This window comes from Meriones unguiculatus (genome assembly GCF_030254825.1).
Source record: "Meriones unguiculatus strain TT.TT164.6M chromosome 16 unlocalized genomic scaffold, Bangor_MerUng_6.1 Chr16_unordered_Scaffold_43, whole genome shotgun sequence".
NCBI classification, from domain to species: Eukaryota; Metazoa; Chordata; class Mammalia; order Rodentia; family Muridae; genus Meriones; species Meriones unguiculatus.
The window spans coordinates 3514644-3527732 of record NW_026843701.1 but is presented as its reverse complement, the minus strand read 5'-3'; the positions used below and the strand labels follow the sequence as shown (position 1 = coordinate 3527732).

General features: G+C 38.4%; 1 non-coding gene across 1 annotated transcript; it reads left to right on the top strand.

Moving 5' to 3' along the window:
* Positions 1-9877: 9877 nt before the first annotated feature.
* Positions 9878-9993, top strand: LOC132651443 (U5 spliceosomal RNA). Its single transcript, XR_009589101.1, has one exon. It is a non-coding gene; the product is annotated as a U5 spliceosomal RNA (small nuclear RNA).
* The last annotated feature ends 3096 nt before the right edge of the window (positions 9994-13089 follow it).

Sequence of the window (13089 nt, the reverse complement as noted above, 5' to 3'; positions counted from 1 at the left end):
TCAGGTTTTATGTTGACGTCTTTGATCCACTTGGACTTTAGTTTTGCGCAGGGTGATAAGTACAAATATATTTTCATTTTTCTACGTGTAGATATACAGTTGGACTAGAACCATTTGTTGAAGATGCTGTCTTTTCTCCATTGTATGGTTTTGGCATCTTTTTTGAAGATCAAGTATCCATAAGTGTGTGGATTTATCTCTGGGTCTTCTGTTTGGTTCCATTGAGCCACCATTCTGTTTGTATGCCAGTAACAAGCAGTTTTTATTACTGTTGCTCTATAGTGTAGCTTAAGATCAGGGATGGAGATACCCCAGAAGATCTTTTATTGTAGAGGATTGTTTTAGCAATTCTGGGTTTCTTGTTATTCCAGATGAAGTTGAGAATTTTTCTTTCTAGGTCTGTAAAGAATTGTGTTGGTAATTTGATGGGAATTGCATTGAATCTGTAGATTGCTTTTTTAAGATGGCCATTTTTACTATGTTAATCCTGCCAAGCCATGAGCATGGGAGATCTTTCCATCTTCTGATATCTTCTTCTAATTCTTTCTTCAGAGACTTGAAATTTTTTTCATACAAGTCTTTGATTTGCTTGGTTAGGGTTACTCCAAGGTACTTTATGTCATTTGTGGCTATTGTGAAGGGTGTTGTTTCTCCAATTTCTCTCTCAGCCCTTTTTTCTTTTGTATACAGGAGGGCTACTGATTTTTTTTTAATTAATTTTGTATCCGGACACATTGCTGAAGGTGTTTATCAGCTGTAGGAGTTCCCTGGTAGAGTTTTTGGGGTCACTCACGTATACTATTATATCATCTTCAAATAGTGATAATTTGACTTCTTCTTTTTAAATTTGTATCCCCTTGATTTCCTTCAACTGTCTTACTGCTGTAGCCAGGACTTCCAGAACTATGTTGAAGAGATATGGAGAGTGGAGATCCTTGTTTTGTCCCTGGTTTCAGTGGGATTGCTTTAAGTTTTTCTCCATTCAGTTTGATGTTGGCTATAGGCTTTCTGTATATCGCCTTTACTATGTTTAGATATGTGCCTTGTATCCCTGATCTCTCCAATACTTTAAACATGAATGGATGTTGGATTTTGTCAAATGCTTTTTCAGCATCTCAGGAGATTATCATGTGGTTTTTTTTCTTTCAGTTTGTTAATATGGTGGATTACAGTTATGGATTTCCATATATTGAACCACCCCTGCATACCTGGGATGAAGCTTACTTGGTCATAGTGGATGATATCTTTGATGTATTCTTGTATTCGGTTTGCAAGTATTTTGTTGAGTATTTTTGCATCAATGTTCATAAGGGAGATTGGCCTGAAATTCTCTTTCTTTGTTGGGTCTTTGTGTGGTTTAGGTACCAAGGTGACTGTGGCTTCATAGAATGAGTTTGGTAATGTTCCTTCTGTTTCTATTTTGTGGAATAATTTGAAGAGAATTGGAGTTAGCTCTTCTTTGAAGGTCTGGTAGAATTTTGCATTGAAACCCTCTGGTCCTGGGCTTTTTTCAGATGAGACACTTTCAATTACTGCTTCTATTTCCTTGGAGGATATAGGACTATTTAACTGAATTATCTGGTCCTGATTCAGCTTTTGTAAGTCGAATCCATCAAGAAAATTGTTCATTTCATTTAAGTTTTCATATTTTGTGGCATATAGACTTTTAAAGTAAGTCCTAATGATTGTTTGGATTTCCTCAGTGTCTGTAGTTATGTCCCCCTTTTCATTTCTGATTTTGTTGATTTAGATGGTGTCTCTCTGCCTTTTAGTTAGTTTGGCTAAGGGTTTGTTTATCTTGTTGATTTTTCTCAAAGAACCAACTTTTGGTATCATTGATTCTTTGAATTGTTTTATTTGTTTCTAATTGATTGATTTCAGCCCTGAGTTTGATTATTTCCAGCCATCTACTGGAAATAGATGTGTGTTTTTGGTGTGTCTGCTTCTTCTTTTTCTAGGGTTTTTAGGTGAACCATTAAGTTTCTTGAATGTGCTGTCTCGAATTTCTTCTTGAAGGTACTTAGTGGTATGAACTTTCCTCTTAGCACTGCTTTCATTGTGTCCCACAAGTTTGGGTGTGTTGTGTCTTCATTTTCATTGAGTTCTAGGAAGACTTTAATTTCTTTCTTTATTTCTTCCCTAATCCAGCTGTCATTTAGTAGCAAGTTGTTCAATTTCCATGTGTGTGTAGGCTTTTTGCTATTTATGTTTTTGTTGAGGTCCAGCTTTATTCCATGGTGATCAGACAGGATACAGGGGATTATTTCAATCTTCTCGTATCTGTTGAGGCTCTCTTTGCGACCAACTATATGGTCTATTTTGGAGAAGGTTCCATGAGGTGCTGAGAAGAAGGTAAATTCTTTTGTGTTTGGGTGTAAGGCTAGGTAAATGTCTGTCAGGTCCATATGATTCATGACCTATGTTAGAGACATTATTTTTTGTTTAATTTCTGTTTTGTTGACCTGTCCTTTGTTGAGAGTGGGGTGTTGAAGTCTCCTAGTATTAATGTGTGGGGATCTATGTGTGGTTTAAATGTTATCAATGTCTCTTTTACAAATGTGGATTCCCTTGTAATTGGGGCATAGATGTTCAGGATTGTGATGTCTTCTTGTTGGAGTTTTCCCTTGATGAGTATGAAGTATCCTTCCCCATCTCTTGTGATTAATTTTGGTTGAAAGTCTATTTTATCAGCTATTAGAATGGCTACTCCTGCTTGCTTCTTGGGTCCATTTGCTTGGAAAGCCGTCTTCTAACCCTTTACCCTCAGGTAATGTCTATCTTTGTGACTTAGGTGAGTTTCTTTTATGCAACAGATTGCTGGGTTTTGTTTACACATCCATTCTGTTAGTCTGTGTCTTTTTTATTGGAGAATTGATTCCATTGATGTTGAGAGAGATTAATGTCCAGTGGCTGTTAGATCCTTTGATTTTGATGTTGCCTGTGGTCATAAGGTTGTGTGTTTGGTTGTTGTTTTTTCTGTTTGTTTGTTTGGTTGGTTGGTTTTTTGTTTTGTTTTGTTTTTTTGTTTTTTTTGTTTTTTTTTTTTTTTTTTTTACTGTAGTGAGGTTATTTCTGTGTTTTCTGGAAAGTAGCTAGTTTTCGTGGGTTGTATTTTCCCTTCTAGTGTCTTCTGTAATGCTGGATTTGTTTGTAGGTATTGTTGAAATTTATTTTTGTCATTGAATATCTTGTTTTCTCCGTCTATGAGGACTGAGAGCTTTACAGGGTATAGTAGCCTGGGCTGACATCTGTGTTCTCTTAGGGTCTGCATGATATCTGTCCAGGCCCTATGGCTTTCATAGTCTCTGTTGAGAAATCAGGTGTGATGCTAATGGGTTTGCCATTATATGTTACTTGGCCATTTTCCCTTGCAGCTTTTAGTATCTTTTCTTTGTTCTGTATACTTACTGTTTTGATTATTATGTAGCGGGAAGATTTTCTTTTCTGGTCTAATTTATTGGGTGTTCTGTAGGCTTCTTGAATTCTTATTGGTCTCTCCTTTAAGTTGGGGAAATTTTCTTCAATGATTTTGTTGAAGATATTTTCTGGTCCTTGGAGCAGGGAATCTTCTTTTTCCTCTATGCCTATTATTCTTGGGTTTTGTTCTTTTATGTTGTCTTGAATTTCTTGGACTGTCTGTGTAAGGAATTTTTTAGATTTAACATTTTCTTTGACAGATACATCTATTTCTTCCATTGTATCTTCCACACCTGAGATTCTTTCTTCCATCTCTTGTAATCTATTGGTTATGCTAACCTCTGTGGTTCCTTTTTTCTTCCCTAAGTTCTTTCTTTCCACAATTTCCTCCATTTGTGTTTTCTTTAAGTTTTCCAAGTCTATCTTCAGGTCTTTAGCCATTTTGTTGATTTCCTTCACTTGTCTGACTGTATTTTCCTGTTTTTCCATCAATTCCCTCAGTTGTTTGTTTGAACAATCCTCTTTTTCTTTTATTTCATTCAGAGATTTAAGCATTTCCTCTCTATAGGCCACTAATTGTTTGGCTGCAACTTCCTCTATTTCTTTACAGATCGCCAGAAACTGTTTGTTTTTATCTTCCTCTATTTCTTTACGCATTTTGTTTGTTTCCTCTGTTATCTTCTTTGTGATCATAGATGCTAGGTCTTCTTCTTGAATTTCAATTATGCTGCGGTGTCTAGCACTACCTGTCCCTGGATAACTCGGTTCTGCAGATACCATATTGCTTTGGCTTTTGTTGGTTGAGCTTTTATGCTGGCCTCTACCCATTGGGTTATCTTATGTTTTTGAAGTCGGTTTCTGGTTTTTCCTGGAATCCTGTGGTGGGGAGAATCCCTTTGGCAGGAAGATGGTTTTTTCTGAAGGAAGCCTTCTCAGCTTTTTGGGTATAGTCACTGGATGGCTGGTGTTTTTCAGGAGTTGCCACTGCTCACCTCAGGCGTAGAGACCTCAATGGTAACTGTGGTCTTTATTAGTCAAGAGGGCTCTCCTCTCACCAGGAGAAGTCCTGAAGACAGCTGCCCAGTTTCCTGCTGTGAATTTAGTGATCTGCTGCTGTAACCTGTGTGTCCTGTGGTTTGGTCAGTTTTGTTAGGGATAAGTGGTTGCCCCGTGGAGCAGTATCTGGGGGTTGATCTCGGGGAACCCGGGCTTTTGAAGGTCTGATGTTGGGGCTCTGTGCCCCAGTACCCAAGCAGTAATCTGTGGTGGGTGAGTACTGTTCTCCTGGTAACAGCAGGCTATCTGGTACACAGCAGGTCCCTGGGTTGAGACAGTCTGCGGGACCTTTTCTAGGGATATACTGGGTGGCCTAAGTCCATCCCCTTTGCTTAGTTCCCTGTGAGGATTTCTCTAGACAGTGACATCAAGTCTCTGGTGTCCTGGGGTACACAGTTCTGTCTGTGAGGAATAGTTGGTACAAAGCAGGTCTCTGGGCTGGCGGAACCTGTGACTGCCTGCTAGTCTGCAGGAGCTGGGTGCCCAACTACTCTTTTTGCTTCTTGCCTGGGGCCAGTTCGTACCTGCCAGTCTGTGAGAGACTTTCCCCAGGTAAAGCCTGAGTCGTCGCCCAAGTCAGTACTGTTTCCTTCTTTCCCTGTGGGGGCCTCTCCCAACAGGAACTCCCAGACTGTGTTGCACTAGGGCACGCAGCTCTGTCTGTACAAGAGAGCTGGGTGCGTAGTTCCTCTCTGTGCTGGCGCTGGCACTGGCACTGGCGGCGGGAGCCCAGGTCAGTGATGAGGCTAGTATCTGCCGTCTGTGAAAGACTTTCCCCAGGTAAAGCCTGGGTGTCCCAAGTCAGTACTGTTTCCTTCCTTCCCTGTGGGGGCCTTTCCCGACAGAAACTCCCTGTCTCTGTTGCACTAGGGCGCGCAGCACTGTCTGTGCTAGAGAGCTGGGCGCAGCCACTCCTTGCTGGCGGCGGGAGGCCAGTTCAGTGATGGAGGTGGGTACCCCCAGTCTGCAAGACTTTTTCCAGGGAAAGACTGGGTGACCCGTGGCCAGTCCCACTGCTTTCCTTCCCTGTGGGTTTTTCTCGTGACTGGGACTCCCAGTCTCTGGTGTTTTTGTGCCCACCAATCAGCCTGGGAAGGTGATCAGGAAACGCAGGCATGTGGCTCTGGCCTGGGGACCTAGTGCCTGCACAACCCGGGATCTCTTCCAGGTTCTGGCTGGGTGGCCTGAGCTTGGACCCACCTTATTCCCACGCTGTGGGGGTTTCCTCTCACCTGGGAAACACGATTGCTCTTGTTTTAGGACCCAAAGTTCAGTCTCTTGGTTGCTGCATGGAAAATGTTGTCCTGCTTCTTAGATGCAGTGTTCTCCTGGTGCTGCCATCTTGGCCTCCTCCCTCTTCTTTTTTTCATTCGTCATTTTATGTTCAGTTACTACTCTTAAGCATGAGACCTGCCCTGAAGTGTGATTGATATATCCAATTTCACTCCATTGAAGAAAAGTGATTTTCCCAATCCTAGCAGCTATCAATTACAAGTGGCTTCCTGGTTAGGGGTGGTATTTTGTCTCCATTTCCTCATCTCTGCTCTGGAATTTTATCTAGCTTGATTTTGTGTAATTTGTGTAGGTTTTTTGATTTTTGGGGTTTTTTGATTTTTGTTGTTTGTTTTTTTGGTGTGTTTTTTTGTTTTGTTTTGTTTTTGTTTTTTCAAGGCAGGGTTTCTCTGTGTAGTTCTGGCTGTCCTGAACCTTACTCTGTCGACCAGATGGCCTGGAATACAGAGAGATTTGCTTGCCGCTGACTCACTGAGCTAAGTAAAGGGGTGTGTCACCACCTCCAGGGAACTTAAAATCTTATCACCTTTTCTTCATAGATCACTGAGCCTTGAAGGGAGGAGTTTCATAAAGACCATTATTTGGGGATAACTGCTTTAAGTCTCTCATTCTCTACACGTTTATCAGTTGTAGTGTCTCTGTAAATTACCATCTACTGTATGAAGCTTCTTTGATGAGTAATGCAGTGATCTATGCGTATAGCAATATGTTATTGAGAGTCATCTTGTTATTGTGACCACTTAGCAGAATAATATCAGTTTTTACCCTAGGACTCAAGACCTATCCAGTCTCAGGTTCTTCGCTATTAACATTGCCAGATATGGGTTCTATTCTCTTGGAGAAGGTCATAAATCCAATATAAAGAGTGGTTGGTTACTAACATAGCATATACTGCACTAGTAAGTATATCTTGCAGGTCACTGTTACATCTCAAAAGTTTTTTTAGAATCCTTTCCAATAGTCATATAATTGGATCTTTTGATAGATTCTTTTCTGCCCTTTGAGGAACCTTCACTTTGATTTCTACAGAGGCTATTCCAGTGTGTACTTTCACCAGTGATAAATAAGTGTTTCCTTTCCTCAAACTCTCACTAGGAACAACTGTCATCTATTTTATTTATATTGGTCATTCTATTTGGAGTGAGATGACATCTCAAAATTGTTTTAATTTGCATTTGCCTGGTGGCTAAGATTGTTGAACAGTTTTACTTGTTTTTTTTTTTAACTATTTGTATTTCCTTTGATAAACCTTTAATAGATCTTTGTTAACATCTATACTCATTTTGATTTTTTTTTGCCTTAATGGTCAGTTTATAGTTTTTTGTATATTTTAGGTGATATTGCTCTGTCAGATGTGTAATTGGTCAGATTTTTTTTCATTCTGTAGATTGACACTTTATTGAATGATGATTGATGATCTTTCATGCACAGAAAATTTTTAGCTTCATAAGATCCCATTTATTATTAGTTTTAATTAAGGTCCTGTTTAAAAAGTCTTTTTCTGTGCCAGTGAGTCCAATCCTATCTCACTCTTTCATTTTTATCAGACTCATGTATCTAGTGTTACAGAGTTCTTCATCCATTTGCAGTTGAGTTTGTTCAGTGATAGATAAGCATTATTTGTAAAGATGCTGTGCATCACTATGCATTTTTGGCTTCTTTGGCAGAAATCAGATGTCTGCAAGAGTGTGAAATTATGTCTCATTCTCCAATTAGATTATACCAATCAAAATATCTGTTTTTATAATACTATGCTGGTTTTGTTATTATAATTCTGTAGTACAACTTGAGATCTGTGATAATGATACCTTAAGCATTTTTAAAATATTTTTTCTTTTATTTTTGAGATTATAATATAATTCCATCATTTTCCCCTATCCCCTCCAAATCTTCTTAAACACCCCTCCTTGCTTTCTTCAAATTCATGATCTCTTTTTTTATTGTTGCAATATGCATATATGTATATGTACATGTATAGGTATATGCACATTTATTTCCAAACATAACCTGTTCAGTCTGAACAGTGGCACTAACATGCACATTATCTGTACTGATCATTTGAACTGTACAACCAATTTGTGTGTTCTTTCTTCAGGAAGACTACGTTTCCCATACTTAGTATTCCTTGGTTGCCTACAGCTCTTTGTGCAAAGTTGAAGCCTCATGGGCTTTCCCCTGTCCATTTTGGAATGTCTATTGTTGCTGTCCTTGTTTCATCACTCTACATATCTAGAGGTCCTGATTCAGCTTATGTGTAAGTAGTCACGTTGGTTATGTTTTATGGGTGTAGCTTTGAAAATTACTAGGAAACAATCTCACAGCAATTTCCATTATCTTCTAGTTCTTACAACCTTTCTACTCCTTCTTTAGCAGCATTCCCTGATCCAGCAGTTGTTTATTTTTATTATTGTTGTTGTTGTTGTTATTATCATTCAGGATTATTTTAGCTATCCTGGATTTTTTGTTTCAATATGAATTGTAAGGTTTATGTAAAGAATTGTGTTGGAATTTTGGTGGGGATTTCATTGAACCTGTATTCTGCTTTTGATAAGATGTTTGTTTATATGATATTAATTTTACTAATCCACAATCATGGAAGGTCATTATGCCCTTTAATGTGTTCCTTATGTGTGGATCAGGAACCGGAGGAAGGGGGAGTGGCAATGGAGCCCACACAGAATCCCAGGAATCAGGCTCTGAAGATTCAAGGTTCAGACCTACCTTTATCATGCAGTTGTATAAACTGCCTTTGTACAACTCAAAAGCCAACAATGTCACCCCGTGCTAGCCTCAAGCACCAATAACAGTTAACCAGGTTGATGTAACTATAAGGAAATTGGGGGGCAGACAAGGGCACTTCAGGAAACATCTGTGAAGAAGGGGGAAGCAGTCACCGCCCTAGCCTTGGAGTCCCTAGTAGATCAACACTGTGTGCAGTGGATCAGGATTTTTGAAGGAGTCATAGGAGCCACTGATGTCTCACTCGCCATTCCCTATGGGCCTCCATAAGGCTTGTCTCGACGCCCCCCACACCTTTAAAGTCTTAACACTTTTATTATACAAACATTTCATTTGCTTGGTTACAGCTATTCTAAGATATTTCTAAGGCTATCATAAAAGGTATTATTTCCTTGATTTCTTAGAATGTTTTTCTTCTGTTTATGAGAAGGCTACTAATTTTTGTGGGATAATTCTGTATTCTGCTACTTTGATGAGTGTGTTTATCAGCTATTGAAGTTTCCTGGTGACATCTTTGAGATTGTAATGCCCAGAAATAAGGACACTTTGGTAACTGGCCATAGTGGCCCATGCCTTTAATCCCAGCACTTGGGAGAGGTGGAAGCAGAGGCAGGCAAATCTCTGTGGGTTAGAGGCCCCCCTGGTCTACAAAGTGAGTTCCAGGACAACCAGAACAACATACTGAGAAATCCTGTCTGGAAAAACCTAAAATAAAAAGAAGGAAGGAAGAAAGAAAACAATAAGAAAGGATATCTCAGCTTCTTTCTTCCTATTTGTATCCCATTTTTCTCCTACAAATATCTTATTACTCTCGCTAAGACTTTGAACATTATATTGAATGGGTATAGAAAGAATGGAAGGCATTCACACCTTATTTCTGATTTTAGTGGAAATTCTTGGAGTTTCTTTTCATCTTAGGGGATGTTATCTGTGGGCTTTCTGTAATTTGTCTTTATGTTGAAATATTTCTTCATGGCCCCAGGACTTTATCATAAAGGGATGAAGAATTTTTGTCAAAGATCTTTCCAGCATTTAGTGAGATGATCATGTAGTTTTGTCTTTTAGTTTGTTTATGTGATGGATTCTGTTTATTAATTAACATATATTGAATGATCCCTGAATAATTGGGATGAAGCCAACTTGATCACAGTGGATAATCTTTTGTTGTGTTCTTGAATTTCATTCAGAAGTATTTTATTGAGAAATTTTGCATCTACATTCTTAAGCGCTATAATTTTATGATTGAGTCGTTATGTAGTTTTTGTATTGGATTATAGTGGCCTCATAAAACTTATTTGATAATGATCCTTCAGTTTCAATTTTGCAGAATAAGTTGTAAAGCATTGGTGTTAGTTCTTTGAAGTTCTGGTTGATACTCTGGTTTCTCTTCAGATCGTATAAATCTTTCACCTTTTACTAAAGATTTCCATGAAGTTCTGGTTGAATTCTAAGCCTAATTTACCTGGCCCTGGGCTTCATTTAGCTTGGAAGTTTTAAATTACTGCTTAGATTTAACTGAGGGTTGTGGTCTTTTTAAAATGTTTATTTCATCTTTATTCAATTTTCCTTAGTTGAAAAATCAAGAAGTTCATGCATTTCTTTTTTATTTAGTTTTTTAATTAAATTTTTATTTTAATAATAGTTACAGTTTATTAACATTGTATCCCAGCTGTAGCCAGGTCCCTCATTCCCTCCCAATCCCACCCTCTCTCTCTCATCTCCTCCCTGTCCCTTTCTAAGTCCACTGATAGGGGAGGTCCTCCTCCCCTTCCATCTGACCCTAGCTTAGCAGATTTCTTCAGGACTGGCTGCAGTGACCTCCTCTGTGGCCTAGAAAGGCTGCTCCTCCCTCAGGGATGGGGTGGGGGGAGGTCAAAGAGCCAGCCATTGTGTTCAGGTTTTCCAGTTAGGTAGAATAAAGATTATTTTGAAGTATGTTTTTATGATTCTCTGAATTTCCTCAGTGTTTGTTGGAATGTCCTTTTCCCTTTTATTCTTTTTTAATTTATATTTTCTTGCAGTGTATACTGTCTTTCTTTTTTCTTTTTTTAATTTTAAATTTTATTTTTTTACAATTTATCCACTTTACGTCCCAATTGTAGTCTTCTCCCTCATCTCCTTCTGGTCCCACATTCTCTCCCTCTTTCCCCCACCACATCCCCTTTTCCTAGCTCACTGAAAGGGGGAGACCTCCTCCCCTGCTATCTGACCCTCACTTATCAAGTCTCATCAGGGCTGCCTAAATCTACTTCCTCTATCCTGGCAAGGCTGCACTGCCAGCCGGAAGTGATCAAACAGCAGGCAACTTAGTTCATGACAAAGGCAGGCCCTGATCCCCTTATTCTGGACCCCCATGAAGACTGAGCTGCACATGGGCTACATCTGAGCAGGGGGTCTAGGTCCTCTCCATGCATGGTCATTGGTTAGTCTACCAGTCTCTGAAGCTCCCCTTGGTCCCAGATTTTTTTCTATGTTGGTCTCCTTGTGGAGCTCCTGTGCCCTCCAAGTCCTTCTCTTACCCACTTCTGGGTCTTGAGTTTGATTCCATTGACCCATCAGTCTGTTTCTATCCCAGTATCATTCAGTTTTTTATTACTGTTACTCTATAGAACAGCTTGAGATCACGGATGGATATATCTTCAGAAGATCATTTATCATACAGGATTAATTTAGTTACTCTGCGTTTTTTTTTTGTTGTTGTTGTTGTTTTTCTATATGAAATTGAGAATTGTTCTTTCAAGATCTGTAAAGAATTGTGTTGGTACTTTCACGGGAATTGCATTGAATCTTTAGATTGCTTTTGGCAGGATGGCCATTTTTACTGTGTTAATCCTACTGAGCCATGAGCACGGAAGATCTTTCCATCTTCTGATATCTTCTTCAATTTCTTTCATCAGAGACTTGAAGATTTTTTTTTTTAATACAAGTCTTTCACTTGCTTGGTTAGAGTCACAACAAGGTAGTTTATGTTATTAGTGGCTATTGTGAAGGGTGTTGTTTCCCTAATTTCTTTCTCAGTCTTTTGTCTTCCATATGCAGGAGGGCTATTTATTTATTTATTTATTTATTTATTTATTATTTTTTTAGTTAATTTTGTATCCAGCCACTTTGCTAAAGGTGTTTATCAGCTAATGGAGTACTCTGGTAGAATATTTGGGGTCACTCATGTATAAAATCATAGCATATGAGAATAGTAATACTTTGATTTCTTCCTTTCTAATTTGTATCCTCTTGATCTTCTTTAGTTGTCTTATTGCTCTAGCTAGGACTTCAAGCACTATGTTGAAGAGTTACAGAGAAAGTGGGCAGTCTTGCCTTGTCCCTCATTTCAATGGGATTGATTTAAGTTTCTCTCTACTTAATTTGATGTTGTCTACAGGCTTGCTGTATGTTACCTTTACTATGTTTAGGTAAGTGCATTGTATCCCTGATCTCTCCAAGACTTTAAACATTAATGGGTGTTAGATTTTATCAAATGCTTTTTGGCAACTTGTAGAGGATCATATGGATTTTTTTTTCTCCTTCAGTTTGTTAATATGATGGATTACACTGATGGATTTTCATATATTGAACCTGCATGCCTGGGATGAAGTCTTCTTGATCCTTGAGGATATTTTTGATGTGTTCTTGGATTTGGTTTGTGAGTATTTTGTTGAGTAGTTTTGCATCAAAAATGTTCATAAGGGAAATTGGTCTGAAATTCTCTTTCTTTGTTGGGTTTTTGTGAGGTTTAGGTATCAAGGTGATTGTGCTTTGATAGAGTGAGCTTGGTAATGTTCCTTTTATTTTGCTGAAGAGCATTGGTATTAGCTCTTCTTTGGGGGTTTGGTGAATTCTGCACTGAACACTTCTGTCTGGACTGGGTTATGTTTTTTGTTTGTTTGTTTGGTTGGTTGGTTTTGGATGGGAGACTTTTGATTACTGCTTCTATTTTCTTAGAGGATATAGGACTCTTTAATTTATTTACCTGATCTCGATTCAGCTTTGGTGTGATCTGTCAAGGAAATTGTCTGTTTCATTTAGATTTTCAAATTTTGTGGCATATAATCTTTTGAAGTAAGACCTAATGATTGTTTGGATTTCCTCATTGTCTGCCGTTATGTCCTTCTTTATTTCTGATTTTCTTGATTTGGATAGGGAATCTCTGCCTTTTAGTTAGTTTGGCTAAGGCTTATCTATCTTGTTGATTTTCTCAAAGAACCAGCTCTTGGTTTCCTTGGTTCTTTTCTTTGTTTCTAGTTTATTGATTTCAGCCATGAGTTTGATTATTTCCAGCAGAGTACTCCTCTTGGTTGTGCTGTTTCTTCTTTTTTTTCCCTAAAGCTGTCAGATATGCCATTAAGTTGGTTGTATGAGATGTATCCAATTTCTTTATGAAGGCACTTATGAAATTTCTTTATGAAAGCACTTAGCACTGCTTTCATTGTATCCCATAAGTTTGTATATGTTGTGTCTTTGTTTTCACTGAATTGTAAGAAGTCTTTAATTTCTTTCTTTATTTCTTCCCTGACCCAGGTATCATTGAGTAGAGATTTATTAAGTTTTTGTTCATGTGTAGGCTTTTTGCTATTTCTGTTGTTGTTG